Source organism: Wyeomyia smithii, chromosome 2 (assembly GCF_029784165.1).
Source record: "Wyeomyia smithii strain HCP4-BCI-WySm-NY-G18 chromosome 2, ASM2978416v1, whole genome shotgun sequence".
Lineage (NCBI taxonomy): Eukaryota > Metazoa > Arthropoda > Insecta > Diptera > Culicidae > Wyeomyia > Wyeomyia smithii.
This window is the reverse complement of record NC_073695.1, coordinates 267229415-267248068: the sequence shown is the minus strand read 5'-3', so window position 1 is coordinate 267248068 and position 18654 is coordinate 267229415. Positions and strand designations below refer to the sequence as shown.

General features: G+C 36.9%; 1 protein-coding gene across 3 annotated transcripts in view; it reads right to left on the bottom strand.

The window, feature by feature from the left end:
* Positions 1-18654, bottom strand: part of LOC129725070 (ecdysone-inducible protein E75) — a 184246-nt gene that overhangs the window by 55396 nt on the left and 110196 nt on the right. The gene's annotated exons all lie outside the window — the stretch shown is intronic.

Below are 18654 nucleotides of genomic sequence, written 5' to 3'. Positions count from 1 at the left end.
CTGTTTATGTATACAAATATAGCATTGACACATTAACAGCTCATAGACCTTTCGAGTGAACCCTCGCAGTCGTGGGTGCCGTTTTTTTGCTGTTCTCCCTCGCAGGAAAAAGTACTTGTCATCAATATTTGTGTTTTTGTTAGTAAATTGTGCTTTAATCAGGACAATGGAATTTTTTGTCTATTCGGCACAGTACTGCTAGTCATAGCAGACATGTCTGGTCCGAATTAGACACCTCGGAGCTTCGCTCTAAATATATTTTGCTCGGAGTTTGACCCGGACAAGCTGGCCATAACTCACGAGTGCAAAATATCTAGACAAACAATTTCCGCCACTCTCGCACGAAAATCAAACATTTCGTTCTTTCTTTGGGTTCAATTAATTATCATCAGCGTGAAAATATTTCCACTCGCGACTCAGTTTATTACCATCAGTAACCTATATGTAAGGTTGATGACCTAAATTGCCCGATTCTCGCGTACACACTTCTCGGTTTGCTGTTTCGCTCGCACGCTAGAATGCAGCCTGCTGCTGCCTGCCAGCATTGCCGTCACCCAGCAGAGTTGCTCTCACTCGTCCTCTCACCGTTCAGTAGTGAAACGCGTACAAGGCTAGCGATTGTAAAGCAAGCGCCCAAAGTGAATGGCCACCGTTGCTTGTACACACACACACACACACACACACACACACACACACACAAAAGGAGGTGATCGCGAAAGAAGAAGCGAGAAGTCATTTGTTGCTAGGTTCTTGTGACTGCAGCCAACCGCGACCCAAAACCACCCACCAACCCACTCGGCGCTTTTCCCGTGCATCGCCTGCTGCTGTACCGCGTGCGTTTTGTTCGATCATTCTCTCTCGCACACCCTGACTCGGTACTATTTTAAGCTCTCAGCGCACTGTTCGTCATGCCGGGAAGGCAGCCTCTATATAAATGTATAAATGCAAAGAGAAAAGACAAAGCAAAACAGAGAAAAGAAGGGCAATGAATTCTGTGTAGAGGGAAAAGTCAGGCTAGGGCATTGTACTTATCGTCATCACAGGCTTAGGTTAGTGCTGCCGCCGCCCGTTCCGACCGAGTATTGCATTCCGCGCTCGGGAAAGGGGCACGAAAAACCTGCCGTTGATGATGGACTTTGCAAGACTCTTTCATCATGATAACCACGGGATCATAATGCTTCTATAGAAGAAATTGAACTTGTTCGTGATATACCAATTTACTGAATATTTTCGTTGAAACAAAGACGAATTTCGAAGATTCCAGAACATCCAAGAAAGATTCCACCCTCTCTACAAAGACAAGTGAAAGAGTTGTGAAAATTTTTCAAAACGTTTATCATTCCTTTTCTTTCTGATATGCTCGGCTGGTTTGCTGGTCAACGTACCCGGCACTGGCAATTCTATTTTGTTTCCCCCATTAAGGAAAGTCCCTAATTCCCTTGAACAGAAATTTAAAGACTCGGAAAATCAGAAGAGCTTATTTAAAAGTGACACACATGAATGAGGTGTAATAAATTTCGGGAAAATATGTATTCAATTGGAATAGTGTCTTTGACAAACTTGTAGATTGAAAATTGCAGTTTTGTAGAGAAAATTAGACAGCAATTTTTTTAACACAATAAATATGTAATATTTATATATTTTGGTAATATCTACCAAAGTTTTTTGATGGTTATAACTGATTATAGACAATTAAAAATGTCATGATTTTTAGATCTTATTTTCCAAAAGGTGTCATAAAGTATAAAATAAAAATCTCATGAACCAAAAATTTAGTATATCACAAAAACGGATTTAGATTGATTTAAATTCGGGTTTAGACGAGGTCCAGAGAAACCCCCTTTTAACTTTTGAACATTTACTAATAATTAAAATTTTTGTATAGAGGAAACAAAATTCCGGGTTCCAGACCTACAATTTTCTTATCTACAACTTTGCCGAAGTCATTATTTCAATCAATTGCATCATTTTTTTTTCAACAGATCAGGCACCCGAATGTTCTGGAATGCCCAGCAGAGATTTTGAACAAAAATGAATGAAAGAGCAAGATGATGTAAAAAGTTTCCAAATTTTACCATTCCCTCTTTTTCTGATATGCTCACCTGGTCAATGTACGCTTTAATGTGGGTATAGGCAATTCTCATTTATTTTCTTTACAAAGGAAAGACCTCGATTCCCCCTCAACTGGAATTCGAATGGTTCGCTGAATTAAGTCAATTGGACAAATCAGTTTTTGGTTTGAAAATAAAACAAATCGGTATCTAAATTTATTCCAAAAAATTATTCCTTCTCTTCAAATTTTGGTTTTGTACCTATTCCTTTTAGAATTTTTAAATTTATAATTTTTAGAAATTTTTAAGTTAAGTAATAGGAAAATTTATGATAAACTAACTGGCTTAAGGGTCGCTAAAAAATCTTACTGTCCGCTTTTGAACATTTAGCACCAAAAATATAATTTTTTTCTGTTCAAAGTTTTGTGTTATCTACATCCATTCCTGGATCAATTTTTGTGTGTGAAAAAAGTTCTTTATTTGTTATGCATTCCGGTCTATAGTAAAACAAGTTCTTGCAGTCGTATTTTTTTTACAGGTCGGATTCGATTATCCGGAGTCATTTGTTTCACTGTTTGTTTTCTATTTTTATTATTAAATTTAATCTCTATTATTTTTTGCTTCTCGAGACGTCACTCCTGTTTCCCACAGAAATAAGTTCTAAGCCACTGTATCATACAAGTGAAATAACTAAAATATAATTATTTTACGTTTGTTGATTGCAATTTTTTTGTGATTCGCTTAGCCGGAAAATTGAAAAAATATCCCAAAGAATAATCGAATCCAACCGGTATTAATATTTTTGGAAATTTTTATTGATGGGTCCTGTTTATTTATGTTCAAAAACTCTAGAATTCCTCAACTTTGGTGCCAATAACTAGACAATCTAGTGAATTGATGTTATCTTTTCCAGTTCTAGTAACAAAATTTAACAAACAGTAAAGTTCTTTTTTACACGATTCAACGTACCACTCAAAAAAAAACGCGTTATTTGGAAAAACGTCGTAAAAAAGAACCGTGTAAAAAAGAACCATGTAAAAATGAAACTGTGTAAAAAACAGCCTACTATAGTCTGTTGCCGTTACTGTTACTCACTGTAACAATTTCACGCGAAGACAAAAAAAATCGTGTAAAAAAACCGCGTTATTTGAGAAAACGATGTAAAAAAAATCGCGTTATTTGGAAAATAACGGAAGAACCGTGTAAAAAAGGACTTTACTGTATAACAATGAGAATTAACATGAAACACTCTTGTAAAAATTGATTTTAATTTCAAGTACTAGAAACTGATGACTTCACCGTACTGCTCATTAAAAACACTGTGTTTCGAATTTAAAACTGTTATCAATTGATTGTACAATTTCTGGTCTATCATTGAAGTGTTTATTGTGTGTTATCCTCCTGGTATTACATTTTGCACTTGCTTGTTTTTGGCACTTAGTGACAGAAACATGAGATTAAGATTGAGAAAAAAAAACATAAAACATGCTTAAAGTGTTGGAGAACTAGGCACCTCCATTCTTTTCAAAGAAAAAGGAGCCGCATGGTTTTCCATATATTTTATGGCGTAATTTTTTTGCTTTCGATTTTCAGATTTTTTTTTCAGAAGAATTTTTTATATTTCCTACAGAAGAAAGTTGATGCAGGTTGGAATATCAGAAACAAAATTCATTCCGGATAATCGAATCACAGAAAAATATTCAAAATTGCGAATAACGAACATAAGATAAATTCATCCCTTTTTACATTTTATTTGTCTGATGTTGTGGCGTCACTTGAATTTTTCTGTGGCGAAAAATGGTAAAAGCGTGGGAAGCAAAATAAATTAATGGACATTGATTATTTTCATTTAATTCGAACATGTCCCAAACATGTGGGAAGTGACATAAATGGTAACAAATATGCCAGAGAGGATGGTAAAGGTTGAATTTCGGAATGAAAATTGAAAACAAACACAAAAAAAAATAAAATTCCGAATAAACTAAAATTCCGGATAATTGAGTCTCCGGATAATCGAATCTAACCTACATTTGTATTTTTTCAATCGTTAGATTTTTCTAATTTCTTATATATTGTTAGTTTCTGTTGAAAATTCATGATTATTTATGTCCAAAAACTCTTGAATTTCTCAATTTTAGTGTCAATAACAAGACAATCTAGTGAATGGATAGTATCTTTTTCAGTTCTAGTAACAAACGTTATTATATAAGAAAAAGAATTAACATGAAGCACTCGCGTTCATTTTAACTTCAAATACTAGGAACTGGAGACTTCACCGTACTGCTCATTAAAAACTCTGTTTAAGCATACCCTGTTTATAGAGTTCAAAAACAATTGATTTTAAGATACGAAAAAAACATAAAAGAGGTGAGAGTGTTTAAAAATCTGGCACCTCCATTATTTCCAAAGAAAAAAGAGACGCGTAGTTTTCCAAATATTTTATGGCATAATTATTTTTTTTTGCTTTCGATTTTTTAGTTATTTTTTCCGAAGTATTTTTTTGAATTTCCTACAGAAGAAAGTTGATACAGGTCGGACTCGATTATCCGGAATATCAAAAAAAAAAAAACTTCCAGATAATCAAGTTTTCTGGATAATCGAATCACAGTAAAATATTCAAAATTGTGATTAACGAACATAAAATATATTTTTTTTATTTCATTTGTATGAAGAAGTGGCGTCACCAGATTTTTTTCTGAGGCGGTGGGGGTAAAATCTTGGAAAGCAAAAAAAAATTATTGGACATTGATTATTTTCACTTAATTCGAACATGTCGCAAACGCGGGAAGTGACATAAATGCTAATAAATATGTCAGAAGGGATGGTAAAGGTTAAATTTCGGAATAAAAATTAAAAACGAACACCAAAAAAAAATCCGGTTAATCGAGTCTATTATTCCGGATGATTGAGTCTCCGCATAATCGAGTCCGATCTTTATTCCTAGCAAAGTTGTTGCTAAATGTATGCCAAAATAATTTACCGAAGGCTCGCTAAATACATTCATGGTCCCCGAACTGGGACATTTCACCCCAAAGCTTCCTGTTAAAAATTCAATGTTATCCACGTCCATTACTAGATCAATCTTTTTAGTTTGAAAACTATTTTTTCCAATTCTCAAAGCTATTTTTTACTCATATTTATTGCAAAACAAACAAGTGTAATCAAATGACTTGTTCGTTTTTTCGAATTTTTTTTTTGATTGTCGTTAACAAATTAATAACGTTTCACACTCGAAATACAGTCATATCTCGATATAAGGCAACTTTATTTTTATTTTCGTTACGGTATATCGAAGCAAAAAATTTTTTTTTTGTGTAATTTATGCGATTTTTTGTTAATTTTGTCAATTTATGGTTATTCAAAGATGAGCGAAAATCTGTTTTCCGGAAACCATCAGTATTTTTAAACCTTTCTTATGCCCATTTAGAAATATGTTCAAAAGCAAAAACAAAATTTTTTTCACCCGATACGAGAGATTACTCATAGATGCGTGAAAACCTTTTTCCCATTACCTATCAGTATTTTTAAACTATTCTCATGCCCATTTAGGACAATTTTCAACAGGCAAAAAAAGAATGTTTTAATTTGATGCGAGACCGTTGATTGTTACTCGAACATGCGCGAAAACCTATTTCCCATCACCTCTCAATATCTTTAAAACTTTCTTTAGCCCATCCAGAGAAAATTTCAACAAGCAGATTTTTTTTTATTGGTGCAAGACTGTGATGTTACTGAAGGATGTGTGAAAACCTATTTCCCATCACCTATTAGTATTTTTAAACCTTCGTATGCCCATTTAGGACAATTTTCGCGTTGGTTTTATTGGTTTCAGAACATACTACAAACATTTTGTTGAAGCAATTTATACCCTAAGAACGGTTGCTGTATCATTTATTTTCAATTTCAATACATCTTAAAAAGTTACGTTATATCGAGATAAAAATTGCGTTATATCGAGGTATGACTGTATTGTTGTTTTCCGTTAAAAAAAATGTGGATCAATGGTTTTTGGTGTGAAATACAAAAAAAAAAACTCCTGAAAATGTTTCTCCGTTTGTAATTTTTTTTTTCCAATACATTGTTCGTTTGTCTGATTTTTTAGAAGCTTGTATGTAGCCTGAACATCCCACATCAAAAAATCTTTTTTTTTCTTTCAAAAATTCAAGGTTTTAAGTGGATCAAAGTTTTTAGTAGAACAACTAAGTTTGGGGCTAAGTAATTTTTCGTAGCTAAAACTAGTTTTTATTAGTACTATTTCGGCCAGAAGTAAATAAATTTAGTTCAATCGAATGTTTTGTTCGTTTTTTCTATTCTTTTGACAATCAACTGTTTTTAATATATTTTTGCATTTTATTCACTGAAAAAAATGCTCTTGTGCTCGAGCTGAAGAAAAGTGAAAAATTATAGCTTTTAACCGTTCCTGTGAATTTCGGTATAACTATCTGCTTCGAACGTGCGTCAAAAACTCGAAGATCAATTGCTCATCGGGTTCGTCGTTTCTCTTTTGACTTACGGGAAAATTTCATAGAAGTCTTTGAAGACTTGACGCACTTCCGAGGCGGTAAGGGGCTCAAAAATTCACGAAACTGAATGTCGTTTTGTGTATTTAGTTATGATTTTGTGATTAGATGTCATAAAATAGAATAAGTCCGAGACAGATTTTTTATTCCTGTACGAAAGCGTTGTACGTTTGAGTCTCTCCGGACAAATCTGAAATAACATCTGAGCTTGAATATCAATGCATTTTAACTGCTACTTCAGTTTTAGCACTACAAAACGCTGTATTTTATTAAGATGTTAAAATAACACATTGCAGAAAAATTGGAAAAACGAGGGAATTTAATTTCTGAATTTGACTACCCATAAGCTGAATTATACTCTGAATAGAAGCAGAAACTTCGCGCCTAGCATAGCGCCAGCATAGTTACTCAGGTGCAGCTTTTTATCACGCAAACCGCGCGCCCGCTCTGGTCTCTTAACCTGCCGTCCACTTACAAATAAGCGGTGCTGCAAAAATTATACAAGTTCGCAACTACCGTCAGCCAAGGCAGTACGGCGCTGAAGGTAAAGAAAAATTTTTAAATTGGGAACACTTTCAAGGACACTCGAGTGGAGCAGCGCGCGCGTGCCTCCGCTCCTTCACCAATCCATGGAGGAGGCTTTTCCGAGCGCGCTCCGTTTGTTTTTCTCGTTGATGCGAAAAAAAAAATCAAAACCGGTCAAGCTCGAACGAGATTGTGCTGTGTCGAATCTAAGCAATTTAATGCTGGCGTTTCTAGTGTTTTTTTCGCTTCTGCCCCGTCAAATTGCAAGCAGCTTTTCTTTTGCTGAAAGCTAAAAGCTGGAGAGCAGCGGCAGCATTGACAGTTCTTGTCTTGAGGTTCTGCTTGAAGTCGCACTCGCGCTTCGTCCGTCGCGTGCCACCTGGCCGTCGTCGGCGGCGTTTGCCGAACGGCCCACATTGGACCGGGTCAGTGTACTGTACAATGCCAACTGCGAAAAGCTCGAGTGTCTCTGGTGAGCGTACAAGAGTTAATCGAGGTTTCAACTTAGTTCTGAGCAGTAAAAGGCAGAGGAAAAAAACGCGCGAATTTTTGTACGTAGGAGCTTGGTTGGAGTGGGCGGAACCGGGACAAGTTTTGGAGTGTTTTTTGCTGTCGGAAACTAAAACGGCGGTACTCCAAACAGGAGCACTCATTCCGACAGCTGTTGAAAATAATGGCCATTTACTAAATGGGAAGCAATTAGGCATTTTTGATATTTTTTGTTGCTAGTAAATTGTTGCGCTTTAAAATAGAGCTCAAGAATGTACAACAACAACAAAAAACGCCCCTAACTTGCAGCGCGAAAACTTCCGGTAGCCATCGGTAGTTCCGTTTCTACTCCGGTATCTCCTCTAAACGGAGGATATTTTGACATAATCGTCGAAGTTGGAAAAAATAATCTGCGCAACTTCCTCGGAAACGCGAACGTGCCGTCAGTTGCCCAACTCTGTTGGCGCGCTAGAAGTTGAAGTGCGAAGATTTCGCCCACAAAAATGTTTCGCGGCCTCGGCCAGTCCAACTTAGGCGGCACGTTGACCATCAGGGTTATAGGATCGATTTATCGAGCAAACTAATAAAAATATCGCATTCTAATAAAGTGTAGTTCAATGACTATACGGCACATAAGATAGTGGAAGTGAAGAACCGAGAGGATGGAAAGGATGCGGAGCGAAGGCAACTTTGCGCTCTAACTAGTTTGGCGGTGCCAAACGTTGCAACCGGCCGCTGCCCCCGCCGCACATACTCGTCGTATTACAGCATATCTATCGCAACAGCCGGACTTGGTCATTCGTACGGCCGGCCGCTGCCGCTGCCGCCGCCGCCGCGTCAGACTCGAACCTAACTTCTAGCATACCCGCGAGAGAGCGCGCGCCCAAGCAGGCAGGCAGCAGCAGCGAATCGAACAAAGCCAAACGGGGAGAAACTCGAAAGGCCGATAAACTTCATTGATCGGTCATTGACTGCGGGCTGCTCGGGGAGCTCGCTCGAGAGCTTTATGCTGCAGACATTTGCCAACTTGGTTCACACTACCAGCGCGTCACAGTGGGCACCAGTTGGCGGCGCTGGGAAACAAGTTTTCCCCTGGGTCGTTGTCGTCGTCGTCCTCAAGGCGCGAATAAGTCGTCGCAGCATAATCGGGTTTTGCGGCATTTTTTGCGCTCATGTGCGCGATTTAGTCCTTTATAGGTGCGAGGTTACTGCTTGCGGGTTTCCTCCCGCAATGCGTTAAAAGTATGCAATAGCTAATGCTTTGTTCGAAGAGGTGGAATAAATTAATTTTTTAAAATGCCTCACCTCTCGAAGAAGTAAAAATGACCAGATTGGAAAAAAGAAATTTATCAAATTTAGGAATCTAGGTAATCGCTTCTATATTCATCTCAGTACCTAAATTCATCTCATTACGCCTTTGAATCAATTTATCGTCAAATTTTACCATACTTTCAACGTAAAACTTTCAACCACTTGACAAAATCGAGAAGCAAATAGATTTTACTTTCAAAATCTGTAGAAATTTGACGGTGAATTGGACAAATGAGAGAAATAAGATGAATATAGGTGCACCTAGCTGTTGAGATGAATAATGGAGCGATTACCCTATTACGGATTATTTCTAGTACCAAATCAAGCCCCCTAAGCTTAAATTAGGTTTATCACATGTACACGTGTAACTTTTTGAAGTTATAAAAACGATTGTTTATTAATGCTCCGATCATATTCTCACTGTTATACAAAATCTCAGATTTATTCGGATAGTTCTTGAAGGTCAAACGGTTACAGCTCGTGGTTCGAAAAGTATAATCAGACATGAAACGGCGCCGCCGTCGGAGAGTTCAATGTGTTTTAATAAAAAGATTTCTTGGCAAATCTTTTTATTAAAACTAGTCGAAAATTTACCTGCTGTGGTTTATTTTTCAATTAAATTTCAATCAAAAATTTCAAGTATTTCTCTGCGAAATCTCTTTCGAAAAAAACGGCAGAAAAATTTCGTGCTGAAAAATGGCCGCAATTTTATTGATAACAACAAATATTGTTCTCGTTTCACACCTTTCCCTTTGAGTCTAAAGGACAATGTTAGTTAGAAACTTTTCAAATAGATTTTTTTGATTCGATATAACTTTTCCTACTGTTATCTGTCAGTAATCCATTCTATGTTCTAATAAGTGAAAAACGTTAAAGTTCTCCATCAACAGATATTGTGAACATTGTAATTTCGAGAAAGTGAGAAAAATTTTAGAAAAAGAATAAACATTTTGAACGGTAAAAATTCCATGATTTAAAAAAAATCTCCAGCTTCTTCTGGATCTCTCAATTGCAACCAACTTTTCTGATTACCCCAGATTACAGTTTTTTTCAGACGCTAGGCAGGCCGAATTATTTTCTATGTGTTGTTTCGATGCTATCGAAATTAAGTTTTTAATTAATAACACTCGTCAACACAGGTTTTGCCATAGAGCTCGGCGCGGAATTATGTGAAAGATAATAGCTTTTCAAATTATGGTGACGATAGCACCAACATTTTTTCAGAGACTTGAATAAGTTTACCCGTAAACATACCGATTAAGCGACGAACCCGGTGATCAATTTCTAGGCACACTTTGACGCACTTCTACTAGAGGCACCAAATTTTACAAAACTGGTTAAAAAGCTATATGCTATAAGTCAGCGGTTCTCAACCTTTTTTTGTCCGCGTACCCCTTTGCGATATTCCCCATATCAATTGTACCCCCTGGCTTGGAATGTTTTCCCAGAGTGAGAGAGAGTAGTGAGGGATCACGTTGTTGTAGTCTAGTTTAGGTTTCAAATTGAACTCTGTTTTGTTTGATTGCTACAGTCATGTTTTAAGAGCAAGTTTGTACAACAAAAAAAGTATTGTAAAAAAATTGCTTTGTCCGCCATTACTGATTTTTCTTTCGCGTCCCCTCTAAAGGCTCTCGCGTACCCCTAGGGGTACGCGTACCCCAGGTTGAGAACCGCTGCTATAAGTAGAGCCCTAGGGCTGCATTCTGTTTTAAATAGGAAAAACAGCTAGGAAGCCCGTAGTAAATATTATTTTAAAAATTAATTTTTGGAGATCTCACACGGAAAACGCTGCAAATGTGAGACTAAAATAGCAGAAATATGAATAGCGTTTTTCAGATAGTAGCTTCAACTTATATCTTTTTCAAATATTAGCTGTGCATCTAAGTTCTCGCTATTTTTCAACAGATGGCGCCTGTAGTAAGTGCTGGTCGGTTTTAACATATTTACATAACGAGATGAGTCTAGCTGAGACATAATAAAAAATCGCTTTGACACGTTAGTGTTTTTGTTGAGGCGTCAATAAAGCGTCGTACACAAATTACGTAACGCTAAAAACCTAGATTTCAGACCCCTCCCCCCCATATGTAACGATAAGTAACGTTCGACATTACTCCCCCCCCTTAAAATTACGTAACACTGGACCACCTGCCCCCCCTGCAAATTTGCAATTTTGAGCAAACATCACAGTTACGTAACGATCTCAACAACCCCCCTCTCCCCCTATGTAACAATTAGTAACGCAGACTTAACCCCCCCTCCCCCCTTCAGATGTTACGTAATTTGTGTACGACGCCTAAGTTTAGTTGAATGAAGATGTCTGATTTTGTGACAAATTATCGTTCCTTCCGGAAAATGGAACTAAAAGGCATCGGGAGTTAAAAAGGCTCAAGGAAATGCTGCTGTTAGGTGAAACAACGTGTCGTGTTTTGTTCCGTGGTTTTAAAGACGAAAAATGTCGATGATGATGACTGCCCGCGTAAAGGAAGACCAAAAACCTTCGAAGACGTTGAATTGGAGGAATTGCTAGATGAGGATCGATGCTAAATGCAGGAACAGCTTGCTTCGGTATTAGTAGTTACCCGCCGAGCCATTTCCGAGCGATTGAAGTTTTTTTATGAATTGTAATTGCAAGCAATTTAAAGCTGCTTCTATTAAAAAAAAACAGTTTGGATTGAAATGTAAATAAAAATCTTTAAATAGTTCAAAATTTTCTCTCTAAGATTATAACAAATGAACTCTGGGCAAGCAGCGAATCCATTCCAACTTAATGAATGTGTACTTAAGTTTGTTACTCAGTTTTCACTTTTTTTTACTCCAACACGATATGAACCGAATTGGTTAACTTGTCTTTTTTCTCTACAAATTTTTAAATTTTTTTTTTCTCAATTAACTCCAATGTTTTTCTCGGAAAATAAATCTTACATAACGCTGTCCTACAGCGATTTAGAACTTCTAATGGAACCTAGTGTAGGTTGCAGGTCTTGTTGAGTGTAACATTCGCCCTCAAAATCTGAAGTTATGGTCAAAATACCGTTTTTTGAACCTCATTGCATACAAGTTTTTTAAGTCAGTCATTTCTGAACCGATTTTCAATATCTTAGCTGTTTTGGAAAGAAGATAAACAGATCTTTCAAAATATTTACGGGATTGTACTAATATCACTAAAACATGTTGAGCTATTTGTGTTTAAATCTAATTTTTTAGACTTTTTCACGCAATTTTACTAGTATGAGCGAATTTTACACTCAACAAGACCTACAACCTACACTAGGTCACTTAAGAAGTTGTTGCACTTTTTCTTCATTTGAAGCACCGTGAAATAATTGTGCGATAGAAGCCAAAAATTCTGGTTTTCATTAAAAATATACTCAGCTCAGCTAAATATTCACCGATTTTCAAAAACCAGGTCCAAAAAACTGTATTTTGACCATAACTTCAGATTTTGGGGGTGTTTGGGAAATTTCTAGTATGAGCGAATGATACACTCAATAAGACCTACAACATACACTTGGTCACTTCAGAAGTTCTTGCATTTTTTTTTTCATTTGTAGCACAGTGTAATATTTAATGGGGGAGAGAAGGAAAGAGAAATTATATGATGCATAAATAGTGGGTAAATGGTGTCGAAAATGCAAAAAAAAAAAATTATACGTCTAGTTCAGTTATATTAATTGTTATCATACTTTTCCGGAAGTATTTCGGCTCCGGAAGAACATGTCGTATCTTGTCGTTTGTCTGTTTACTGGGGATCTTTTTAAGCGGTTTTATCTGGGGGTTGATTTTCTCCACTACTCAAACACGGAACAGGATTTCGACTACATTTCAATTGGGTTTTTAAATTCTAGGCTCAAATCAAATCATATATTCGTTTTTTTTAAATCACAATTTTTTGTTTAAATACTGCAAATTTAATATATTTTATTTTAACCTTTAGATTGATCCTCTATCATATTCCAAATTTAAACAGATTTAAACTCAAAAAAGTATTTTAACGTGGTCCTTTACAAATTTGGAACGCATGCCCTGTGTAAGCCTTAGTATATACAGCAGATCCATGCAAAAAATTCTATCCAAACGATAGGCTATTCTGGGTCCTGAACCTGCAAAACAGTGAAACATGATTTTGATCATAATACTGCACTGCAGTAACTTTTTCCAATGGCGACGCATGGTGGTCATGGTGAAAACAAGTTGCATCAAGATTTTTGCATAGTTATGATTACTTAAAGAACAATGCGATATTTTTTCCTTGTAAGGCCCAATAATTATCTTCAATTAGACGCCAAAATAATTAAAATTAGTTAAACGACCGAGAAGTTATAAATTTTTTGAACATTTTAAATTTGAAAAAAGTCGATTTTTTGTGCCACACTGTTTCAGAAAAGTCAAACAAAATAAAATACGGATCTAAAATTTTTCGATAAAGAACACATATAGCTATAGTGAAAAAACTTGCTAGAATTGCTGTTTGTTTATTTTTTATACACAATGATCTTTTCTGCAACCTTCCTTCAACTAAATTAGAAATTTTAATATCAATTCAAATCTTTTGGCCTTCTGTACCATGAATATTGTTCCGTTTTCCTTATTTCCCATCTTCGATCAATATCATACTTCAATCAGACCATTTGATTCAATAATATGTTCTTCTCTAAGAAAGATTTAAATAGATGATTTTTTCCAACTTTGTAATTTCCAACCTCAGCAAATTTTTTGCACAAAAAATAATTTTGGCACCAGTTTTGTTCCACATCCCTAATTTCGTAACATCGATTTTGACGTAGGACTACGTCTATCTGGAAGCTAGAAACCTGAATTTGAAAATCTAGTACTGCCGTGAGATGACAAAGTGACGTAAGTGCCACTTTCTCGAATATAAGTTTTTCATGCCAATTTGTTCATTATTCGAAGACCTATCTTTTGGTATCTTCCTTTTCGTTGTTACTTATCCGTACGTTGCATAAAAAAAAAAAAAAAAAACAAAGTGACGTTGGCACACATTTCCATACAAAAGTGACGAAGAATTCTTTCGTTTTTGGGCCGTACTGAAAAACTGATCACTTGGATCTACGTCACAATGTCATCTCACGGCAGAGTAATTCAACCAGGGGAAACCAGGGAAAAGTGGTCCGGTTTTGAACGCTTATATTTCAGTCATTTATAATCAGGTTATCGAGGTTCTGGCCCCAATCGATCAGAAATTCTTTTACGGTTAAATTTATGTAACAAAAACAACCTATTGTTTAAGATACACTATTGAAAAATTGGTAAAAAACATCGATTGTCTAAATCATGCCGAGCAGCCAATCATTACCTCTCTTCCCAAGCACAGCCGACACTATCGGATATAACCGATCTGACTTTGTAAACGATTTGTTGTCGTTGCTGTTGTCACTTTCTGTTTCCCAAGCTTTTTTATTTCCCTTGCCATTCTCTTCTCTTCTTAACTCCTCCCTGTTTCCAACTAACTGACGAAACCTTGATATAAAAGGTACATTCGAACATTTCACCCCATCGTCCTCATTCTAAAACCGTACCAGTGATGTAGCTGTGCTAGCTGTTGAAAGGAGGAAAGACAAAATAGTACCGGTCATCTCGTGCCAGGTTTCACCCGTGTAATGCTGGTGGCCTTTAGTAGAACATGGCTACTGCAAAAGTATTGAAATGCCTCGAATTCTGGCAGTAATGATCAAAGAACAAGAATCATCGGCAACTGGCACCTTTTGGTGCCTCAAAGTGTTGTAATTGAAGTGGCTAGTTGAATTTTCTCCTTTACAAAATGTTGCTGATAGCGAGGAAAGCCTGAAAATAAGCATATTTTTCTTGGTGTTTACTTTTCGACAGCGGCCGTTGCAGTGAATCGTTCTGGTCTCAAATACCGAATAGGTTCGTATTTGCTGTTTACTGAGAAAGGAAGAATCTACCGAATTCGCTTATTCAAATGTTTGTCTTGTCATTACAAGCTACGAACAAATGCTTTTCTAATTCGAATATCTGCGAAGTGGAGATGCCAACATAAATAAGGTTTCATGCATTTATTTTATTTATATTAATCATTTTTCAAAGCGCCCTAATGTCTCAGCAAATAAAAATGCACTGTTAGATAAAAAATATAGAAAAATACCCAATCCTACGTCGTGCGATCGTGTCTTTAATACCGCCCTCCTACTTTTTTCTTCAAATCTCCGACACGTAAAATTCGGGTATAGATTCGCGATTTTGATCACACATACATAATCTATAAGTTGCTCCAACATTTTTTTCTCCTTTCAGTAGAATTTATTTCTTGATGTATTTTCAGTTTTTAATTTTCCGTTTTATTTTTTGCCAAACAGATACCATTTTTCATATATGTTTTTAAACCTTTATCCTTTTCTTTCGTATTGCAGATCCTCAAGCATTATAAGAGATTAGTTGAGTGTTCCCGGCGCTACTCGAGATTAAAGTGTACAAAATTCAAAAATCATTTCTATTTCTCATGTAGTACATCACATTTTGCATGTTATACAATCGACAAAAGCAAAAGCAAACTTTGCCCTAGAGCCCAAACTTCAACAATATGAAAGATTATATCTTTCAAACTATTCCTACGAATTTTGGTGCCTCTGGCCGGCTCGGGAGCGCATCAAAAGACGACAGAGTAATTGCTCGTCGGGTTTGTCGTTTCTAGGTTTGCTTACTGGTAAACTTCATTTAAGTATCTGAAGACTTCACGCACTTCCAAGCTGGCTATGACATCCAAATTCAGAGAAACGACCAAAAAGATACTATCTTTCATTATTTTCAGTTTGAGCTTTAGGGTAAACCTGTGCTGATCAATGTTATCATATTAAATACAACATGAATATTCTTAGAACACAGAAGAGCGGAAATACCTATATTGGATTATGTTCAGCAGTTTTACACTGTTTTACAGAAACCAGAAATCCCAATCTTAGATTTTTAAATAATGTCTAGAGTTGATTCTCTACTTCTCGGTATCATCCCAATTCTCTAAATATCCATATTAGATAGTATTTGTCCATTTTGGGCTGTTTTCCAGTAACTGGAAGTCGCCATCATAAATTTCAAAATGGCTTTCGCAGTCGATTTGTGGTCTCAAAGCATCATCCTGTATCAGAAAATACTCATATTAGATGCTCAATTCGGGAATTTTGGGCTGTTTTCCAGAATCCCAAAGTCGCCATATTGGATTAAAAATTGCGTCTGGAGTAGATTATCGACCTCATAGCATCATCCCGTCTTCGAAAATTCCCATATTGGATGGCAATAAACCATTTGACTGTTTTCCAGAAACCGACGTAAAAACCTGGAAATTCAAAATCTGGATGTGGTGGATCTTGTAAATAAAGATAGTTTTTCACTAATGAACGAGATCATCTTCACGTCTGATTGCTATCGACTTGATTGAGAAAAAATGTACATTATGCTCCAAATTTCAATGCGTCAGTGACTATTCTAAAAAAGGGGGGATGTAGGATGTAGGAGGTGACAATCTTCGTTCTTTATAATTACATATCACTTGCCGCAATTGAAATCATAGATGTAAAATGATCGTCCAGAGAGACCTCTAAACGTTGGTAGTTACAAGCTACAGTTTCCAATATTTTCTTCTATAGAATAAACATCTTTTTACAGTGGAGAAAAAAGAGTGGTTGTAAGATATCTTTTGCGGCTTCAGTGAAATAATATTTCCTCGTTTAAACTTCCGAAGCCAGAAAGTGTTTTTTTCTCCATTGGATGTTTTTGTTTCTTCCTAATTACTCACTCGGACTAATAATTTTCATTTCCTGGCCCAGCGTAACAGTATTTCAGTTGAAACAACCTCATTTGAAAAAAAAAAAATATACGTGTTTCAATCATCATTGACAGTGATGTCAGGTATGGTGGACTTTTGCTTGTAGCTATTATTGTTTTTTCTTTTTCATTTGTCTTTGAACTCTTCCGACTCGAAGCTATTTAGCAATTTGAGAACTGTATTCCCAAGGCATGTGCGCTGATAGCTCGGTTCGATCAAAAGATTGTGTCCGCTTTTGAAGATTGATTTCAGGCGTTGAAACGTTAAACTGATAAATGTCTCATGACGGATGGATGATCAAATTTTTATTTTAGAATGAGAATTTGATAGAATATGAAACCCAAACTGGCACCTATTCTCTATTTTCACCAAAACTTTAACCTTGTGAAATATGTTTGCAAACTATGGTTCTTAAGTATCATTTTTGATTTGCCCAGTATGATTAGTAAGTATATTAGCTCGAACGTGCAGTTAGATTTTTGAATATGGGCCTTTTTAAATCTTCATACACGCTAACTCTCACAAGCCAGATAAATAACGTTTGCAAATAAGCCGAACTCTGTTAATTGAATATTTCGCATTGTTACACATTTCTTTCTCTCTATGTGGCACTCATGGAGCTGCAGAATTCAGAGACAGATTCGAGTAGACAGTCATACTAACCCTTCCTTATAACCATAAAGAAGTGTTTGACGGTTTTATTGACTTTCATCAAATGAGTGTTAATAAGTTGCTGCATTTCGAAGATGGTAATTTTTTTCCAAAAAGATTAGATAACTTCATGAACTCAGCATTAAAATCATTTGCAATCCATAGGAAGAGTCTAATCAATTCCAACCACTTTACCAGCCTCATGTGGGTTATACAAGAAAATCTCCAAACAAATTACTAATTGAACCCATTCTTAGCCAAGCAAGTGGAAACTAACCTTCATTACAAAACTTCCTCCTCAATCGGAAAGTTTTTCTGCCTTCTGTTTCTACACCATAAACGAGGCGAACGAATCACATATAAACCACACAGTGAGGCGAACATAAGAGAAGCAAAAAAAAGATGAGGAAAGAGCCACAGCAAGTTTACTTCTGGAAACGATGGAGCGCACCGCCCGGCCCGGGGTCGGTCACTAACCTACGTACAGAAGTCAATAAACTGTGATTATACAAAGTAGGAGAAACTATACCACACACAGCTACACACATACACACACTTCGCAGCGACTAAACCCTACTCGATACGTAACCTCGATTTTTTTCCTTCTCCAACACGCAAGTCGTCGTCCGCCGTCGTCGTCGTCGTCGTTGTTGCTCATCGTCATCATCAGAACTTTAACAGTAAACAAACTACCGAAGGGAGAGAAGCAGAAAAAAAGAGTCCAGCCGCTAAAGGCCAGTTTCAAAACAACGCGGCAGCAATGTGATTCATTCAAGGGTATTTCCATCCATTCACCTCGGCTTCGCGCGCCATGATCGTCATCGGATGGATTGGCTTTTGTGTGTTAATAATTCTTCGCATGCCACCGCGCCCATCCGTCCGTCCATCCACCCACCCGCATTGTAACATACCGCCCTCAAGAGGATTATTGTTCGAAACGCACGGTGTACCGACCGGCGGCGATCAACCCGGGGCCTCTGTGTGGTCTAATGCAACGCTTTATGCGCTATGCTAGCGAAGCGAAGGGTAGAATGCGTGTCGATAGACGGCGGGTGCATCCAAGCAAGCCATCATCAACTGTCATCAGTCGGTCAATGTGCTCAATTGTTGTACGTACCTACACCACACAACCAACCACTTCTCCGTTCGTAACTTCCCGCCGGCCGAGGCAGAATATGTACGCGCCCGTACCTACTGTTCTGAACCAACGACGACGGTTCACCGGAAAGGTCATCGCAAGCAACTGTGAACCAGGGTACGCGGGGTTATTCATCTTCCGTTTTTTTTTATAGTCTGTTGGCTGTACTAC